Here is a 21,816-nt window from a genome sequence, read left to right on the forward strand (position 1 = left end):
CTCAGCCCCCGCTTGACGAATCCCCCCGAGACTTTCAGGGTAGGAGCGGAGCGTAGCGCCCCACCTATTTTGAAAAATTCGCGAGGATTTGTCAACCGGCGCCAAAGTTATTCAAAATAGAATGTTGCGGATTTCCTATGGAAACGTGGTCCTAACTATAACTACCTACTGGCGACCGCCAGTAGGTAATATATATATATATATATACACACAATCCAACCATAAAGAATATTAACAAATCACTAACAATAATATATTAATTAATGTACACAATTAATTAAATATTACACATTTAAAACCCCAAACAACATTTGCTGAAAACACAATAAAATAGACAACTCATTGGACTTCGGAGGGATTAAGCTTACTATACCCATTCCAGTCTGTACAATAGTAGGGAAAGTGTTGGACTTCGGAAGGGCTAAATTTACTATTCCTTTTTTTTTTGTCATCATCTCGCCAAAGACGTTGGCAGGTTTAACATGCCGACTTTTTGTTGTTACTGGGTGCCCTTCGGCAAACTGCGTTAGTCTAGACCAGCATGGCCTTCCTCACGTATTTAAGGTCTGGTGTAATCATAGGACCCGGGAGGAGGACCTCCATTTAACAAATTAACAATCGCAGGCGCCGTCCCCAACTTAACAATGGAAGCCAGATATTTTGAAAGTTATCCTCTCTACTGTCATGCTCTAAAAGTGCCATGCTCATGGCAGCTTTGAGCAGCTTTAAGCCAGCCTTCTCTGCCCGGGGGAGTTGGATCTTTCCACCTTATGCAGATCTCCCTCCTAGCCAACAGTACAAGGTATAACAACAAGCCCATATGGATTTGTGGGAGCACCCCATTGGTAGAATCATTTATACCAAAAATCACCAAGTGGAGATCCATCTCTATGTCTGTTTCAAAAATAGATGTTAAAGAGTCTCCCACATTTTTCCAAAGTTGTGAATATCGTCAGCATTAGCAAGTTTACATCTAGGACAGTTTGGAGCCGGGACCTGGGCGAACTTGGCAATCTTGGCCGGAGTATAGTAGAGCCTATTGAGCACAAAAAAGTGGTTCTTCTTTAGACTGGCGGGCTTTATATATTTATAAAGTAACCTAAGTGACGGTTCAAAAAAATCTTCAATGCCATAGGCAAGTGATGTTTGATTCCAAACAGATGTTTGAGAGGGGATCTCGAGATCCTCTGCTTCAAGGAACCTTGTGTACCAAAAAGATATTTCTTTCTTTTTTGGCAGGGGATCTTGTAGTATCTACTCGAGTTCCCAGCTCCCAATAATTTTGCCATCTTCTGCCTCAAACCATGATCTTAATTGAAGGAACTTAAACCTTGAAAATGTAGGACCAATCTTAGGTTGTAAGATCTCCCATGGAAAAATCCCATCTGGATCCACCAGATCCGACCACTTCACCAAACCGGCACTTTTAATCGGGATAGCTAAACTATCACACAAGCAAAGAGGGGTCCCCGGAGAGTCCCAAATAGGGGCAAAATCAGAAAAATAACCTATGCCCCAAGTGCGTCTAACTTTGTAACAGTTCGTCAAGGCAGACTTGAGAACCTTAAGGTGAACCAGTTTAAAAAGCCTTGGGGACCAAAATGTATATAGAAACCCTCTTTGTCTACTACCTCCCTCAACCAATGCCATTTCACCCAATAGTCTACTCCACGTAGATTCCTCTGGGGTAGTCAACAGCATCCTAATGCCCTTGAATTGGAAAGCCATCAAATACCAGTTGATGTCCGGTAGGACCAACCCACCTGTTAAGAGTTTCCTTCTTAGTTTTTTCCATGACATCCTCAAACTTTTTTGTTCCCATATAAAACTACCAATTTTCCCTGGATCTTACTTATGTTCTTCTGGGAGAAAGTTAAGGGAATTGCATTAAAAATGTCTGTCAGCTTTGGTAAGACACACATTTTCACCAGATTTACCCTCCCATAGATGGTTAAAGGGAGGTTTTTCCATCTGGCGAAAAGGTAATCAATTTCTTTTTTAATTTTCCCCAGATTTATCAAAGGGATTTTGTTCAAGTCCTTAACGATTTTAACACCTAGGTACCTAAATTCCTTGCTGGTAGGGCCACCTCTATACACGGTATTCAAGCACATAACTTCAGTTTTGGCCGAGTTGGAAGGTACCCAGAGATCGAACCGAATTCCTTCAGCCTGTTTTCGAGTCGTGGAATGGAAAGTTCTGGATCCCTAGTGTATACTATCACGTCATCAGCATACAATGCTAATTTACACTCATAATTTAATGATTTAAACGGGCTGATAATGTTATCCAATCTGATAGTTTGCGCCAAGGGCTCAATGTAAATGTTAAATAAAAGGGAGGATAGGGGACACCCCTGTCTTGTCCCTCTCTGGATGTCAAAACTTGGGGTCATGGAACCGTTTAGGAGGATCTTCGCAGATGCGCCTAAATAACAGTTCTTCAAAGTCTGCACAAAAATAGGATCCATGCCCATGACCTCCAGGACCCCTCAAAGGTACCTCCAACACACCCGGTCGAAGGCCTTAGCAGCATCTAAGGCCACTACTGCCAAGGGGTCTGCCCTTATCTCATCCAGATCGATGTTGCTTATCAATAATTGGGTTTGTTCCTGGATTACTCTCCCCATCATAAAACCTTTCTGATTGGTATTGGTCAGGTTTGGTTCCAATTTCGCCAACCTCCTTGCCAGAATGCCCATAAAGATCTAGTAATCGGCATTCAGCATGGAGATTGGACGGTAAGAGTCGGCGTCAGGGGGTCCTTTCCTGGCTTCATTATTAAAACAATTGTGGCCTCCTTCCACGATCTGGGTATCACCCCATTGGAGCAATAAACTGAATTTAATAAAGTATGGAGTACTGGTAAAAGTTCATCAAGTAAAATTTATATACTTCATTGGGGAGAGCATCAAAACCAGCAGCCATTTTATTTTTTGATCTCTTAATTTGAACCCTGACCTCTTCCCTGGTTATGGGTGCATCAAGAACATCTCTGGAAGCTTCGGTGAGAACAGGTAGAGATTTGTACCTTAGCCAGGAGAATTTCTGATCCTGGGGGGGTCTAGGTCCTCCCTGTACAAATCTGAAAAAAGAGATAAGAGGCATTTTTGCATCTCTTCGGGCTTACTAGATTTGTTCCCACTACCATCAATGATGAGTTCGTTGATAATTTTTTTTGCCTGGTCTATCCTCGCCTTCCAATCCAATAAGGCCCCTGCTCTTTCCCCATACTCAAAGATTTCCATATTTCTTGCTTGCCATTGGGCCTTACATTTCAAATCTAGGAAACACATAAGGTCCTGCCTGGCATCCTCCACGTTCCTTCCCATCTGCTTCCAGGGCCGGACTGGCTGCAGCGGGCACCGGGCAATCCCCCGGTGCGCCGCACGGGTGGGGCCAGTTTTGGGTCCCTGGGGGCCGTATTTTGTTACTGTAACAAAATCGTCTGAAAAACGGCCCTGACAAAGAGCTCGGCGGCACCCCCACCCCCCCCGAGCACTTTGCCAGGGCCGGTTGTGGTTCCCGGTCAGGCCCTGTCTGCTTCAATTTTCCTATATCCTTCGGGTTTGTGTTGCCCCTTTCCAATTCTAGAGTGGATGTCCTACTCTCCAAGGTCTGTAATTTTCAAGATCTTTAATCGGTTCTTGGAGGATATTAGGCCATGTAGTGTGCCTCTCAAGCTGGCCTTGTAGGCATCCCATACGTGTTCTATTGAAGTAGATCCTAGGTTAATAGTACAAAATTCAAGAGAGGACTCACTAATAGACTGAACAATTCCTGGATCTAATAACATTGTTCTGTTCAACGTCCATCTAGATTGCGGGCCATTGCCATCCATGGAATATAAAAACAAAAGGGGGGCATGATCAGACAAATGACTCAGCAGAATCGATATATTAGTAAAGTTGTCTAAAATGTCTCTATTAACCAACACATAATCTATTCTGGAGAAATGGTGGTATTTTTACAATGGAAAGTAAAACCTTGGGCACCACCCATCTTATCCCTCCAGAGATCTACTAGATTTATATTAAGTGTTACATTTTTCAAAACCCTGCATGATCTCGGGGTCCCTTTTACATGACTCAGGTTGGATCTGGCTTTAACAGGGTCAAGCCAGACGTTAAAATCACCTCCTATTACCAAGGGAGGGTTTGCCATAATCAGACTTTCTTGTAATTTAACTAGAAAGACAGGATCATCCGTATTTGGACTATAGAAAGATGAACAAGTCACTTCCATCCCCTCAAAATCCAACAGGGCTATGATCCATCTACCTGTTTGGTCTGTCTGAACTGATTTAATCCTATAAGGAACCCCTTTCTTCACTACAATTGCTACCCCGCGACTACTTATTGATTGCTGAGAAAAACAGATACACTGTATCCAGGGAATTTTGGAAAAAATTATCTGTGACTCAGTTTGATTTAAGTGGGTTTACTGCAACAGGCAGACCTCTGCTGGTGAGAGTTCTAAATACTTTAGGATCAACCTTTGCCTACGCGGGCATCCCAAACCATTCAAGTTCCAAGAAATAAAATGGATTTTACGACCCCTTTTCATATTACCTGTCATTGGCTTGGGCGTCTTTCGCTGGAATTTGGTGGCTCTCCTTATTAAACAAGTGTGATGAGGAATATTTTTTATTCATTTCCCTCTCTGCTCCCTACCATGTGCTCCCCCACTCCCCCCTCTCCTCCATGACCCCAGGGTCCCTAGACCCCCCTGAAACCCGAGGAACCCTCCCTTCCAATAGGCTTCGCCTATTCGGACACGGCTCCCTCGGGCTATATTCAATTACTTTAAGCCTGCAGATGCTAGGAACCGGAAACCAAGCTCTCAGAGAAGCCTCTATATTCTTCCTTTACTTCCCACCCTGTTTTTCACGATAAATCTTTGCAAGGAGAGTGTCCACTTCTTCTGTAGAGTGGATCATGTACATGTGGTTTTTCCACATCACACGCAGTGTAGCTGAGAACCTCAGTTGTGCTTTAGCCCCAAGACTATTTAACTCTACTAGTCTTTTCCCCAGCTCCCACGGTCTTGTGGCTGTTATGTGCGAGATGTCGGATCTGATGGAAAAAGAGAAGGGGGATCGATCTGAGAATGAGGAAGAAATGACCCCTTCCTTTAAAGCAGCTGTCAAGATCAGCTCTTTAACAGAATAAAATTTACCAGTATCTTACGGGGTTTCTGCCTTCCTGGATTTCTTTTAAAGGGGTCCCTGTGAACTATTTGAATTTCGTAATTGAGATCAATATTTGTGTGATTCTTAAGAACTGTACCCTTCAATAAAGTAATCAGGAACCCCCTTATATCTTCCCCCTCCAAAGCTTCCGGAATATTTAGGAACTTCAAATTATGTTTCCTCGAATGATTCTCCAATCGTTCGAGGTCGTCCTTCAATTCCTTATTTTGGGAAGATAATTTTGCCAGATGGGAGGTAGTAGACTCAATCGATTCTTTCAATTTAGGGATCTCCTCTTCAATCACCTCAGTCCTTGCAGTAACGTCCTCTAACTTCTTAGCAACAACCTCACATGATGTCCGAATAGCAGCCTGATTCGCTTCTGAGACAGAGAACCTATTGGCCAGTTCTGCTTGGTTCGTCTCAGAGACAGTAAATCTACATGCCATCTCGTCTTTCATGGCCAGGAGTATTATTCTGACTGGCCAGACCACCCTGATCCTCCATCCGCACCGTTTGCCCCATTTGCACCAAAGCCTGCTCCACCTAAATTTACTATTCCTACTCCAGTCTGTACAAGAGTAGGGAAAGCATTGGACTTCGAAGGGGTGAGATTTAATATTTCCACTGTATTCTGTGCTACAGTGGAGAAAGTGTTGGACATTGAAGGGGTTATATTTGCAATTCACACTCCAGTCTGTGGAACAGTAGAGAAAGAGTTGGACTTCTGAGCGGTAAGATTTACCATTCCCACTCCAGACTGTGCAATAGTAGGGAAACCGTTAGACCTCGGAGAGGGAAGATTTACTATTCCCACTTCAGTCTGTACTTCAGTAGGAAAAGTGTTGGATTTCAGAGTGGTTAAATTTACAATACCGACACCAGTCTGTGCAAGGGTAGGTAAAGCATTGGACTTTTGATGGATAAAAGTTACTATTCCTATTTGCGTGGGATCCTCTTAGGCGACGGGTGCAGCGGGGACCTACTTCCCCCAAGAAAAGGTGCCATTAGGCGGCCACGAAATGTACACTTACCAGCCGTGAGGGGAACGGCCTGCAGCGGGCTTGCTGGTCACCATTTCGCCCACGAACTTCGCCGCCGTGAGGGGAACGGCCCGCGAGAACTTCATTTCCCAGCATCCCCTGTTTCGGCGCACGCCAATGACGATGCCTGCCAGCGCCAGAACATTTTAAAGGCCGCCAGGTGCTCCCGCAGCACGGGATGCGCTTTCTGAACCCTTGTGCCATATCCTTAGGTACACTTACCAGCCGTGAGGGGAACGGCCTGCAGCGGGCTTGCTGGTCACCATTTTGCCCACGAACTTCGCCGCCGTGAGGGGAAAGGCCCGCAAGAACTTCATTTCCAAGCATCCCCTGTTTCGGCGCACGCCGATGACGACGCCTGCCAGCGCCAGAACACTTTAAAGGCCGCCAGGTGTTCCCGCAGCGCGGGACGCGCTTTCTGAACCCTTGTGCCATATCCTTAGGTACACTTACCAGCCGTGAGGGGAACGGCCTGCTGCGGTTTTGCTGGTCACCATTTCGCCCACGAACTTCGTCGCCGTGAGGGGAACGGACCGCGAGAACTTCATTTCCCAGCATCCCCTGTTTCGGCGCACGCCGATGACGACGCCTGCCAGCGCCAGAACACTTTAAAGGCCGCCAGGTGCTCCCGCAGCGCGGGCAGCGCCCGGGCCAAGGGCGGGCCCGTCCTTGCCAGTCAAAGGCCGAAGGAGGCCGGGCTGGGCCACACCCCTTGATTGCTGATATTGGGTTAGTTTGGTGTCTGTTCCCTTTGATGTACATTGATCATATTGCATTTTTTATTATCTGTAAGCGTTCAGTTATAAGCTGTGCATAGAGTGTTGTATTTCTAACATTTCTTGCTTAGTTAATAGCTAACTCCCATAAGTGGAGTACCCCTTTTTTTCTTTTCACTTTTATTTACTACTGCTGTTCCAATTATGGGGGAACTTGCTAATTCAAATCTGTTTCAAAAATAGATGTTAAAGAGTCTCCCACCTTTTTCCAAAGGAGCTTAACTCCGGACATTCAAAAAAGTTGTGAATATCGTCAGCATTAGCAAGTTTACATCTAGGACAGTTTGGAGCCGGGACCAGGGCGAACTTGGCAATCTTGGCCGGAGTATAGTAGAGCCTATTGAGCACAAAAAGTGGTTCTTCTTTAGACTGGCGGGCTTTATATATTTATAAAGTAACCTAAGTGACGGTTCAAAAAAATCTTCAATGCCATAGGCAAGTGATGTTTGATTCCAAACAGATGTTTGAGAGGGGATCTCGAGATCCTCTGCTTCAAGGAACCTTGTGTACCAAAAAGATATTTCTTTCTTTTTTGGCAGGGGATCTTGTAGTATCTACTCGAGTTCCCAGCTCCCAATAATTTTGCCATCTTCTGCCTCAAACCATGATCTTAATTGAAGGAACTTAAACCTTGAAAATGTAGGACCAATCTTAGGTTGTAAGATCTCCCATGGAAGAATACCATCTGGATCCACCAGATCCGACCACTTCACCAAACCGGCACTTTTAATCGGGATAGCTAAACTATCACACAAGCAAAGAGGGGTCCCCGGAGAGTCCCAAATAGGGGCAAAATCAGAAAAATAACCTATGCCCCAAGTGCGTCTAACTTTGTAACAGTTCGTCAAGGCAGACTTGAGAACCTTAAGGCGAACCAGTTTAAAAAGCCTTGGGGCCCCAAAGTTATATAGAAACCCTCCTTGTCTACTACCTCCCTCAACCAATGCCATTTCACCCAATAGTCTACTCCACGTAGATTCCTCTGGGGTAGTCAACAGCATCCTAATGCCCTTGAATTGGAAAGCCATCAAATACCAGTTGATGTCCGGTAGGACCAACCCACCTGTTAAGAGTTTCCTTCTTAGTTTTTTCCATGACATCCTCAAACTTTTTTGTTCCCATATAAAACTACCAATTTTCCCTGGATCTTACTTATGTTCTTGTGGGAGAAAGTTAAGGGAATTGCATTAAAAATGTACGTCAGCTTTGGTAAGACACACATTTTCACCAGATTTACCCTCCCATAGATGGTCAAAGGGAGGTTTTTCCATCTGGCGAAAAGGTAATCAATTTCTTTTTTAATTTTCCCCAGATTTATCAAAGGGATTTTGTTCAAGTATTTAACGATTTTAATACCTAGGTACCTAAATTCCTTGCTGGTAGGGCCACCTCTATACACGGTATTCAAGCACATAACTTCAGTTTTGGCCGAGTTGGAAGGTACCCAGAGATCGAACCGAATTCCTTCAGCCTGTTTTCGAGTCGTGGAATGGAAAGTTCTGGATCCCTAGTGTATACTATCACATCATCAGCATACAATGCTAATTTACACTCATAATTTAATGATTTAAACGGGCTGATAATGTTATCCAATCTGATAGTTTGCGCCAAGGGCTCATTGTAAATATTAAATAAAAGGGAGGATAGGGGACACCCCTGTCTTGTCCCTCTCTGGATGTCAAAACTTGGGGTCAGGGAACCGTTTAGGAGGATCTTCGCAGATGCGCCTAAATAACAGTTCTTCAAAGTCTGCACAAAAATAGGATTCATACCCATGACCTCCAGGACCCCCCAAAGGTACCTCCAACACACCCGGTCGAAGGCCTTAGCAGCATCTAAGGCCACTACTGCCAAGGGGTCTGCCCTTATCTCATCCAGATCGATGTTGCTTATCAATAATTGGGTTTGTTCCTGGATTACTCTCCCCATCATAAAACCTTTCTGATTGGTATTGGTCAGGTTTGGTGCCAATTTCGCCAACCTCCTTGCCAGAATGCCCATAAAGATCTTGTAATCGGCATTCAGCAGGGAGATTGGACGGTAAGATTCGGCGTCAGGGGGTCCTTTCCTGGCTTCATTATTAAAACAATTGTGGCCTCCTTCCAGGATCTGGGTATCACCCCATTGGAGCAATAAACTGAATTTAATAAAGTATGGAGTACTGGTAAAAGTTCATCAAGTAAAAGTTTATATACTTCCTTGGGGAGAGCATCAAAACCAGCAGCCATTTTATTTTTTGATCTCTTAATTTGAACCCTGATCTCTTCCCTGGTTATGGGTGCATCAAGAACATCTCTGGAAGCTTCGGTCAGAACAGGTAGAGATTTGTACCTTAGCCAGGAGAATTTCTGATCCTGGGGGGGTCTAGGTCCTCCCTGTACAAATCTGAAAAAAGAGATAAGAGGCATTTTTGCATCTCTTCGGGCTTACTAGATTTGTTCCCACTACCATCAATGATGAGTTCGTTGATAATTTTTTTTGCCTGGTCTATCCTCGCCTTCCAATCCAATAAGGCCCCTGCTCTTTCCCCATACTCAAAGATTTCCATATTTCTTGCTTGCCATTGGGCCTTACATTTCAAATCTAGGAAACACCTAAGGTCCTGCCTGGCATCCTCCACGTTCCTTCCCATCTGCTTCCAGGGCTGGACTGGCTGCAGCGGGCACCGGGCAATCCCCCGGTGCGCCGCACGGGTGGGGCCAGTTTTGGGTCCCTGGGGGCCGTATTTTGTTACAGTAACAAAATCGTCCGAAAAACGGCCCTGACAAAGAGCTCGGCGGCACCCCCACCCCCCGAGCACTTTGCCAGGGCCGGTTGTGGTTCCCGGTCCGGCCCTGTCTGCTTCAATTTTCCTATATCCTTCGGGTTTGTGTTGCCCCTTTCCAATTCTAGAGTGGATGTCCTACTCTCCAAGGTCTGTAATTTTCAAGATCTTTATTCGGTTCTTGGTGGATATTAGGCCATGTAGTGTGCCTCTCAAGCTGGCCTTGTAGGCATCCCATACGTTTTCTATTGAAGTAGATCCTAGGTTAATAGTACAAAATTCAAGAGAGGACTCACTAATTGACTGAACAATTCCTGGATCTAATAACATTGTTCTGTTCAACGTCCATCTAGATTGCGGTCCATTGCCATCCATGGAATATAAAAAAAAAAGGGGGGCATGATCAGACAAATGACTCAGCAGAATCGATATATTAGTAAAGTTGTCTAAAATGTCTCTATTAACCAACACATAATCTATTCTGGAGAAATGGTGGTATTTTTACAATGGAAAGTAAAACCTTGGGCACCACCCATCTTAGCCCTCCAGAGATCTACTAGATTTATATTAAGTGTTACATTTTTCAAAACCCTGCATGATCTCGGGGTCCCTTTTACATGACTCAGGTTGGATCTGGCTTTAACAGGGTCAAGCCAGACGTTAAAATCACCTCCTATTACCAAGGGAGGGTTTGCCATAATCAGACTTTCTTGTAATTTAACTAGAAAGACAGGATCATCCGTATTTGGACTATAGAAAGATGAACAAGTCACTTCCATCCCCTCAAAATCCAACAGGGCTATGATCCATCTACCTGTTTGGTCTGTCTGAACTGATTTAATCCTATAAGGAACCCCTTTCTTCACTACAATTGCTACCCCGCGACTACTTATTGATTGCTGAGAAAAACAGATACACTGTATCCAGGGAATTTTGGAAAAAATTATCTGTGACTCAGTTTGATTTAAGTGGGTTTACTGCAACAGGCAGACCTCTGCTGGTGAGAGTTCTAAATACTTTAGGATCAACCTTTGCCTACGCGGGCATCTCAAACCATTCAAGTTCCAAGAAATAAAATGGATTTTACGACCCCTTTTCATATTACCTGTCATTGGCTTGGGCGTCTTTCGCTGGAATTTGGTGGCTCTCCTTATTAAACAAGTGTGATGAGGAATATTAATTATTATTTTCCATCTCTGCTCCCTACCATGTGCTCCCCCACTCCCCCCTCTCCTCCATGACCCCCAGGGTCCCTAGACCCCCCTGAAACCCGAGGAACCCTCCCTTCCAATAGGCTTCGCCTATTTGGACACTGCTCCCTCGGGCTATATTCAATTACTTTAAGCCTGCAGATGCTAGGAACCGGAAACCAAGCTCTCAGAGAAGCCTCTATATTCTTCCTTTACTTCCCACCCTGGTTTTCACGATGAATCTTTGCAAGGAGAGTGTCCACTTCTTCTGTAGAGTGGATCATGTACATGTGGTTTTTCCACATCACACGCAGTGTAGCTGGGAACGTCAGTTGTGCTTTAGCCCCGAGACTATTTAACTCTACTAGTCTTTTCCCCAGCTCCCACTGTCTTGTGGCCGTTATATGCGAGATGTCGGATCTGATGGAAAAAGAGAAGGGGGATCGATCTGAGAATGAGGAAGAAATGACCCCTTCCTTTAAAGCAGCTGTCACGATCAGCTCTTTAACAGAATAAAATTTACCAGTATCTTACGGGGTTTCTGCCTTCCTGGATTTCTTTTAAAGGGGTCCCTGTGAACTCTTTGAATTTCGTAATTGAGATCAATATTTGTGTGATTCTTAAGAACTGTACCCTTCAATAAAGTAATCAGGAACCCCCTTATATCTTCCCCCTCCAAAGCTTCCGGAATATTTAGGAACTTCAAATTATGTTTCCTCGAATGATTCTCAATCGTTCGAGGTCGTCCTTCAATTCCTTATTTTGGGAAGATAATTTTGCCAGATGGGAGGTAGTAGACTCAATCGATTCTTTCAATTTAGGGATCTCCTCTTCAATTGCCTCAGTCCTTGCAGTAACGTCCTCTAACTTCTTAGCAACAACCTCACATGATGTCCGAATAGCAGCCTGATTCGCTTCAGAGACAGAGAACCTTTTGGCCAGTTCTGCTTGGTTCGTCTCAGAGACAGTAAATCTACATGCCATCTCGTCTTTCATGGCCAGGAGTATTATTCTGACTGGCCAGACCACCCTGATCCTCCATCCGCACCGTTTGCCCCATTTGCACCAAAGCCTGCTCCACCTAAATTTACTATTCCTACTCCAGTCTGTACAAGAGTAGGGAAAGCATTGGACTTCGAATGGGTGAGATGTAATATTTCCACTGTATTCTGTGCTACAGTGGAGAAAGTGTTGGACATTGAAGGGGTTATATTTGCAATTCACACTCCAGTCTGTGGAACAGTAGAGAAAGCGTTGGACTTCTGAGGGGTAAGATTTACTATTCCCACTCCAGACTGTGCAATAGTAGGGAAACCGTTAGACCTCGGAGAGGGAAGATTTACTATTCCCACTTCAGTCTGTACTTCAGTAGGAAAAGTGTTGGATTTCAGAGTGGTTAAATTTACAATACCGACACCAGTCTGTGCAAGGGTAGGTAAAGCATTGGACTTCTGATGGATAAAAGTTACTATTCCTATTTGCGTGGGATCCTCTTAGGCGAAGGGTGCAGCGGGGACCTACTTCCCCCAAGAAAAGGTGCCATTAGGCGGCCACGAAAGGTACACTTACCAGCCGTGAGGGGAACGGCCTGCAGCGGGCTTGCTGGTCACCATTTCGCCCACGAACTTCGCCGCCGTGAGGGGAACGGCCCGCGAGAACTTCATTTCCCAGCATCCCCTGTTCCGGCGCACGCCGATGACGATGCCTGCCAGCGCCAGAACATTTTAAAGGCCGCCAGGTGCTCCCGCAGCACGGGATGCGCTTTCTGAACCCTTGTGCCATATCCTTAGGTACACTTACCAGCCGTGAGGGGAACGGCCTGCAGCGGGCTTGCTGGTCACCATTTCGCCCACGAACTTCGCCGCCGTGAGGGGAACGGCCTGCAAGAACTTCATTTCCCAGCATCCCCTGTTTTGGCGCACGCCGATGACGACGCCTGCCAGCGCCAGAACACTTTAAAGGCCGCCAGGTGTTCCCGCAGCGCGGGACGCGCTTTCTGAACCCTTGTGCCATATCCTTAGGTACACTTACCAGCCGTGAGGGGAACCGCCTGCTGCGGTTTTGCTGGTCACCATTTCGCCCACGAACTTCGTCGCCGTGAGGGGAACGGACCGCGAGAACTTCATTTCCCAGCATCCCCTGTTTCGGCGCACGCCGATGACGATGCCTGCCAGCGCCAGAACACTTTAAAGGCCGCCAGGTGCTCCCGCAGCGCGGGCAGCGCCCGGGCCTGGGGCGGGCCCGTCCTTGCCAGTCAAAGGCCGTAGGAGGCCGGGCTGGGCCACACTCCTTGATTGCTGATATTGGGTTAGTTTGGTGTCTGTTCCCTTTGATGTACATTGATCATATTGCATTTTTTATTATCTGTAAGCGTTCAGTTATAAGCTGTGCATAGAGTGTTGTATGTTTAACATTTCTTGCTTAGTTACTAGCTAACTCCCATAAGTGGAGTACACCTTTTTTTCTTTTCACTTTTATTTACTACTGCTGTTCCAATTATGGGGGAACTTGCTAATTCAAATCTGTTTCAAAAATAGATGTTAAAGAGTCTCCCACCTTTTTCCAAAGGAGCTTAACTCCGGACATTCAAAAAAGTTGTGAATATCGTCAGCATTAGCAAGTTTACATCTAGGACAGTTTGGAGCCGGGACCGGGGCGAACTTGGGAATCTTGGCCCGAGTATAGTAGAGCCTATTGAGCACAAAAAAGTGGTTCTTCTTTAGACTGGCGGGCTTTATATATTTATAAAGTAACCTAAGTGACGGTTCAAAAAAATCTTCAATGCCATAGGCAAGTGATGTTTGATTCCAAACAGATGTTTGAGAGGGGATCTCGAGATCCTCTGCTTCAAGGAACCTTGTGTACCAAAAAGATATTTCTTTCTTTTTTGGCAGGGGATCTTGTAGTATCTACTCGAGTTCCCAGCTCCCAATAATTTTGCCATCTTCTGCCTCAAACCATGATCTTAATTGAAGGAACTTAAACCTTGAAAATGTAGGACCAATCTTAGGTTGTAAGATCTCCCATGGAAGAATACCATCTGGATCCACCAGATCCGACCACTTCACCAAACCGGCACTTTTAATCGGGATAGCTAAACTATCACACAAGCAAAGAGGGGTCCCCGGAGAGTCCCAAATAGGGGCAAAATCAGAAAAATAACCTATGCCCCAAGTGCATCTAACTTTGTAACAGTTCGTCAAGGCAGACTTGAGAACCTTAAGGCGAACCAGTTTAAAAAGCCTTGGGGCCCCAAATTTATATAGAAACCCTCCTTGTCTACTACCTCCCTCAACCAATGCCATTTCACCCAATAGTCTACTCCACGTAGATTCCTCTGGGGTAGTCAACAGCATCCTAATGCCCTTGAATTGGAAAGCCATCAAATACCAGTTGATGTCCGGTAGGACCAACCCACCTGTTAAGAGTTTCCTTCTTAGTTTTTTCCATGACATCCTCAAACTTTTTTGTTCCCATATAAAACTACCAATTTTCCCTGGATCTTACTTATGTTCTTGTGGGAGAAAGTTAAGGGAATTGCATTAAAAATGTACGTCAGCTTTGGTAAGACACACATTTTCACCAGATTTACCCTCCCATAGATGGTCAAAGGGAGGTTTTTCCATCTGGCGAAAAGGTAATCAATTTCTTTTTTAATTTTCCCCAGATTTATCAAAGGGATTTTGTTCAAGTACTTAACGATTTTAACACCTAGGTACCTAAATTCCTTGCTGGTAGGGCCACCTCTATACACGGTATTCAAGCACATAACTTCAGTTTTGGCCGAGTTGGAAGGTACCCAGAGATCGAACCGAATTCCTTCAGCCTGTTTTCGAGTCGTGGAATGGAAAGTTCTGGATCCCTAGTGTATACTATCACATCATCAGCATACAATGCTAATTTACACTCATAATTTAATTATTTAAACGGGCTGATAATGTTATCCAATCTGATAGTTTGTGCCAAGGGCTCAATGTAAATATTAAATAAAAGGGAGGATAGGGGACATCCCTGTCTTGTACCTCTCTGGATGTCAAAACTTGGGGTCAGGGAACCGTTTAGGAGGATCTTCGCAGATGCGCCTAAATAACAGTTCTTCAAAGTCTGCACAAAAATAGGATCCATGCCCATGACCTCCAGGACCCCCCAAAGGTACCTCCAACACACCCGGTCGAAGGCCTTAGCAGCATCTAAGGCCACTACTGCCAAGGGGTCTGCCCTTATCTCATCCAGATCGATGTTGCTTATCAATAATTGGGTTTGTTCCTGGATTACTCTCCCCATCATAAAACCTTTCTGATTGGTATTGGTCAGGTTTGGTGCCAATTTCGCCAACCTCCTTGCCAGAATGCCCATAAAGATCTTGTAATCGGCATTCAGCAGGGAGATTGGACGGTAAGAGTCGGCGTCAGGGGGTCCTTTCCTGGCTTCATTATTAAAACAATTGTGGCCTCCTTCCAGGATCTGGGTATCACCCCATTGGAGCTATAAACTGAATTTAATAAAGTATGGAGTACTGGTAAAAGTTCATCAAGTAAAAGTTTATATACTTCATTGGGGAGAGCATCAAAACCAGCAGCCATTTTATTTTTTGATCTCTTAATTTGAACCCTGATCTCTTCCCTGGTTATGGGTGCATCAAGAACATCTCTGGAAGCTTCGGTGAGAACAGGTAGAGATTTGTACCTTAGCCAGGAGAATTTCTGATCCTGGGGGGGTCTAAGTCCTCCCTGTACAAATCTGAAAAAAGAGATAAGAGGCATTTTTGCATCTCTTCGGGCTTACTAGATTTGTTCCCACTACCATCAATGATGAGTTCGTTGATAATTTTTTTTGCCTGGTCTATCCTCGCCTTCCAATCCAATAAAGCCCCTGCTCTTTCCCCATACTCAAAGATTTCTATATTTCTTGCTTGCCATTGGGCCTTACATTTCAAATCTAGGAAACACCTAAGGTCCTGCCTGGCATCCTCCACGTTCCTTCCCATCTGCTTCCAGGGCCGGACTGGCTGCAGCGGGCACCGGGCAATCCCCCGGTGCGCCGCATGGGTGGGGCCAGTTTTGGGTCCCTGGGGGCCGTATTTTGTTACAATAACAAAATCGTCCGAAAAACGGCCCTGACAAAGAGCTCGGCGGCACCCCCACCCCCCCGAGCACTTTGCCAGGGCCGGTTGTGGTTCCCGGTCCGGCCCTGTCTGCTTCAATTTTCCTATATCCTTCGGGTTTGTGTTGCCCCTTTCCAATTCTAGAGTGGATGTCCTACTCTCCAAGGTCTGTAATTTTCAAGATCTTTATTCGGTTCTTGGAGGATATTAGGCCATGTAGTGTGCCTCTCAAGCTGGCCTTGTAGGCATCCCATACGTGTTCTATTGAAGTAGATCCTAGGTTAATAGTACAAAATTCAAGAGAGGACTCACTAATAGACTGAACAATTCCTGGATCTAATAACATTGTTCTGTTCAACGTCCATCTAGATTGCGGGCCATTGCCATCCATGGAATATAAAAACAAAAGGGGGGCATGATCAGACAAATGACTCAGCAGAATCGATATATTAGTAAAGTTGTCTAAAATGTCTCTATTAACCAACACATAATCTATTCTGGAGAAATGGTGGTATTTTTACAATGGAAAGTAAAACCTTGGGCACCACCCATCTTAGCCCTCCAGAGACCTACTAGATTTATATTAAGTGTTACATTTTTCAAAACCCTGCATGATCTCGGGGTCCCTTTTACATGACTCAGGTTGGATCTGGCTTTAACAGGGTCAAGCCAGACGTTAAAATCACCTCCTATTACCAAGGGAGGGTTTGCCATAATCAGACTTTCTTGTAATTTAACTAGAAAGACAGGATCATCCGTATTTGGACTATAGAAAGATGAACAAGTCACTTCCATCCCCTCAAAATCCAACAGGGCTATGATCCATCTACCTGTTTGGTCTGTCTGAACTGATTTAATCCTATAAGGAACCCCTTTCTTCACTACAATTGCTACCCCGCGACTACTTATTGATTGCTGAGAAAAACAGATACACTGTATCCAGGGAATTTTGGAAAAAATTATCTGTGACTCAGTTTGATTTAAGTGGGTTTACTGCAACAGGCAGACCTCTGCTGGTGAGAGTTCTAAATACTTTAGGATCAACCTTTGCCTACGCGGGCATCTCAAACCATTCAAGTTCCAAGAAATAAAATGGATTTTACGACCCCTTTTCATATTACCTGTCATTGGCTTGGGCGTCTTTTGCTGGAATTTGGTGGCTCTCCTTATTAAACAAGTGTGATGAGGAATATTTTTTATTATTTTCCCTCTCTGCTCCCTACCATGTGCTCCCCCACTCCCCCCTCTCCTCCGTGACCCCCAGGGTCCCTAGACCCACCTGAAACCCGAGGAACCCTCCCTTCCAATAGGCTTCGCCTATTCGGACACTGCTCCCTCGGGCTATATTCAATTACTTTAAGCCTGCAGATGCTAGGAACCGGAAACCAAGCTCTCAGAGAAGCCTCTATATTCTTCCTTTACTTCCCACCCTGTTTTTCACGATGAATCTTTGCAAGGAGAGTGTCCACTTCTTCTGTAGAGTGGATCATGTACATGTGGTTTTTCCACATCACACGCAGTGTAGCTGGGAACCTCAGTTGTGCTTTAGCCCCGAGACTATTTAACTCTACTAGTCTTTTCCCCAGCTCCCACTGTCTTGTGGCCGTTATGTGCGAGATGTCGGATCTGATGGAAAAAGAGAAGGGGGATCGATCTGAGAATGAGGAAGAAATGACCCCTTCCTTTAAAGCAGCTGTCAAGATCAGCTCTTTAACAGAATAAAATTTACCAGTATCTTACGGGGTTTCTGCCTTCCTGGATTTCTTTTAAAGGGGTCCCTGTGAACTCTTTGAATTTCGTAATTGAGATCAATATTTGTGTGATTCTTAAGAACTGTACCCTTCAATAAAGTAATCAGGAACCCCCTTATATCTTCCCCCTCCAAAGCTTCCGGAATATTTAGGAACTTCAAATTATGTTTCCTCGAATGATTCTCCAATCGTTCGAGGTCGTCCTTCAATTCCTTATTTTGGGAAGATAATTTTGCCAGATGGGAGGTAGTAGACTCAATCGATTCTTTCAATTTAGGGATCTCCTCTTCAATTGCCTCAGTCCTTGCAGTAACGTCCTCTAACTTCTTAGCAACAACCTCACATGATGTCCGAATAGCAGCCTGATTCGCTTCTGAGACAGAGAACCTATTGGCCAGTTCTGCTGGGTTCGTCTCAGAGACAGTAAATCTACATGCCATCTCGTCTTTCATGGCCAGGAGTATTATTCTGACTGGCCAGACCACCCCGATCCTCCATCCGCACCGTTTGCCCCATTTGCACCAAAGCCTGCTCCACCTAAATTTACTATTCCTACTCCAGTCTGTACAAGAGTAGGGAAAGCATTGGACATCGAAGGGGTGAGATGTAATATTTCCACTGTATTCTGTGCTACAGTGGAGAAAGTGTTGGACATTGAAGGGGTTATATTTGCAATTCACACTCCAGTCTGTGGAACAGTAGAGAAAGCGTTGGACTTCTGAGGGGTAAGATTTACTATTCCCACTCCAGACTGTGCAATAGTAGGGAAACCGTTAGACCTCGGAGAGGGAAGATTTACTATTCCCACTTCAGTCTGTACTTCAGTAGGAAAAGTGTTGGATTTGAGAGTGGTTAAATTTACAATACCGACACCAGTCTGTGCAAGGGTAGGTAAAGCATTGGACTTCTGATGGATAAAAGTTACTATTCCTATTTGCGTGGGATCCTCTTAGGCGACGGGTGCAGCGGGGACCTACTTCCCCCAAGAAAAGGTGCCATTAGGCGGCCACGAAAGGTACACTTACCAGCCGTGAGGGGAACGGCCTGCAGCGGGCTTGCTGGTCACCATTTCGCCCACGAACTTCGCCGCCGTGAGGGGAACGGCCCGCAAGAACTTCCTTTCCCAGCATCCCCTGTTTCGGCGCACGCCGATGACGACGCCTGCCAGCGCCAGAACACTTTAAAGGCCGCCAGGTGTTCCCGCAGCGCGGGACGCGCTTTCTGAACCCTTGTGCCATATCCTTAGGTACACTTACCAGCCGTGAGGGGAACGGCCTGCAGCGGGTTTGCTGGTCACCATTTCGCCCACGAACTTCGTCGCCGTGAGGGGAACGGACCGCGAGAACTTCATTTCCCAGCATCCCCTGTTTCGGCGCACGCCGATGACGACGCCTGCCAGCGCCAGAACACTTTAAAGGCCGCCAGGTGCTCCCGCAGCGCGGGCAGCGCCCGGGCCAAGGGCGGGCCCGTCCTTGCCCGTCAAAGGCCGAAGGAAGCCGGGCTGGGCCACACCCCTTGATTGCTGATATTGGGTTAGTTTGGTGTCTGTTCCCTTTGATGTACATTGATCATATTGCATTTTTTATTATCTGTAAGCGTTCAGTCATAAGCTGTGCATAGAGTGTTGTATTTTTAACATTTCTTGCTTAGTTACTAGCTAACTCCCATAAGTGGAGTACCCCTTTTTTTCTTTTCCCTTTTATTTACTACTGCTGTTCCAATTATGGGGGAACTTGCTAATTCAAATCCGCCGCTCCCGAGCCTCACAGCTATAGACAAAATGCTCCAGAAAACAATTGGGGTGGTTGCCACAGCTATTGAAAACACGGAAAGGCGGCTGTCTATTATTCCTGCAATTTCTGTGGCACCCCCTATGGATGATGGTTCGGCCGATTTTCTAAATCAGGTGGATGCGGAAGCACTGTCTTTTATGTTGCCCTCTTTTACTCAACTACCATGTGCCCAGGCTATATTAGTAGAGCCTGAGCAAGTGGAAGTTGGTCTACTTTCATCCTCCCTGTGATCCATAGCGGCGCCCAAAAAGCGGGAAAAGACAAGGGAAAAAAAACAGAAAGCTAAAAAAACGGGTAATAATTTTGCCCCCTCTGCAGCTAGGCCTGTCCATTCAGATTTGGTTCAATTTCCACCTATTTCAAGTCCGCCGGTCTGGGCTATTGATCTATTAATAGATCTACAGTCTCATATAGACCAGTCCCTAAATGTTTTTCTAAAAACTCTGTCGTCTAAGATTGACAGATTGGTATCTTTGATTAATACCAAAGGTATTGGGAAAAAGCAGCCAAATCTTACATTGCATGATTCTGGTAGCTTGGAGGGTGTTGGAACACAACCTACGATTAGCAAACCCACCTTACAGGGTCCCACTATTTCCTCTTCTCATCCTACTCTACCTGTTTTGGCTCAGTTGCCCTTGGTGTTGCCAGTTCTTCCTCCCCCTTTTGGTGGTCCTCCTATACCTTCTAATATCCCCCGAGCTCCTATTGATCCAGTAGTCTGTGATCAGCAGTCCAGTAACAAGGATCATATTATACGGAGCCTAGGTGTGTGTAGGCCACCTCCTAATTTGGGTGGGAACTTAGAAACACAGGGCCTAGTTAATTCCTCTTTTTATCCACAGCTCCCCCCTGAGGCTGCACCCTATTTGGCCGTGCTTACAGGAGTTCCTCCCTTAACAAGTGACAAGGGGGAAACATATCACGAATTAAAAAATAAAGTCATTCACTGGTTGTCTAAAAAACAGACAATTGAATGGAGTATGTCAGGGGGAGATCCTTTTTGTTCGCAGGGTTTGTTGGCTGGAGACCAGACCTAAGGACATTGGTGGGGACTGTGTCCTAATTAATTTTAGGGACCCAAGTGTAGTCGGCCACATATTGGATTTTGGAGGGAAGCCCAAATTAGGTTCTATTGACACCTGCCACTTGGGATATTTTTATACCCACCGTTGTGCGCTGAACCCTGTGGAACTACCTTATTTTCATCAAGTCACCCATAATTCCCACTTTAATATCCTGGTTGCTAACCGATTTGATGCACTTAGTTCTGTGGATTGACCATCATCTTCGAGGCATACCGAAGGAAGGTACAAGCTTATGAAAGGGGGCCTGGTAAGGGGTGGTTCAAGTGTGGATATGGCCCTTTCCAATGCAGCATTTGGTATCGGGACAGGATCTACTTCCATCCCCTTTTCGCCCCTAAGCAATAGCTCTATTCAAGGACCCTTTGAGTCGGGTTCTCCAGACCAAATTGTCCCCCACTGCTGTACCGTTTGTGTTCCTCTAGCGGTCAGTCCCCCCCATACTGTTACACGCAGACCTCTAGTAGGGTCCTGGAACGTGGCTGGTCTGGAGTCCAAACTCTCTAATCCAGAGTGGGGAGAGCTAGTGGACAAATATGATATTTGCCTATTTCAAGAAACATGGCTACGGCACATTCCAGTGAGGGTGGGCTATGCGTCCTTCTTTGTCCCTGCGATTCAAGGTTGCAGGGGCAGACCTTTGGGGGGGCTAGTTGTTTGGGTTGCAACCCATTTAGGTTGCATAATAAAGCCCATAGATTCTCAGTGCCCTGTTATTTTGTGCTTGTTACTTACTTTCCCTGCCGGATATTCGCTGGTAGTACTTAATGTCTACTTGCGTCCTTATCCGGTACAGTTGGGCTTATCGATCTTGGGTGCTTTAGACGATATCTTACATTCTCTTCCCCCTTTGTCCCACAAAATAATAGGTGCTGATTTTAACTGCCACTTTCAACCTCTCCTCGGGATTCCCTCAGCTACTCGTGATGAGGATGAAAATTATAAAATCCCATACTCTACCATGTACCCAGCAAAACGTATTTTGCCTTTGAGATTAATAAATTAGTTATTCTCCATTCCTTGAGGGCTTGTAATGGCAGACTCCTTCCCGATGTCCCGGGTTCTTTTACCTTTAATAGACCCGGGAATTGTTCGACAATTGACTATATTTTGGTGAATG

This window comes from Triturus cristatus, chromosome 1_2 (assembly GCF_964204655.1).
Source record: "Triturus cristatus chromosome 1_2, aTriCri1.1, whole genome shotgun sequence".
Classification (NCBI taxonomy): Eukaryota; Metazoa; Chordata; class Amphibia; order Caudata; family Salamandridae; genus Triturus; species Triturus cristatus.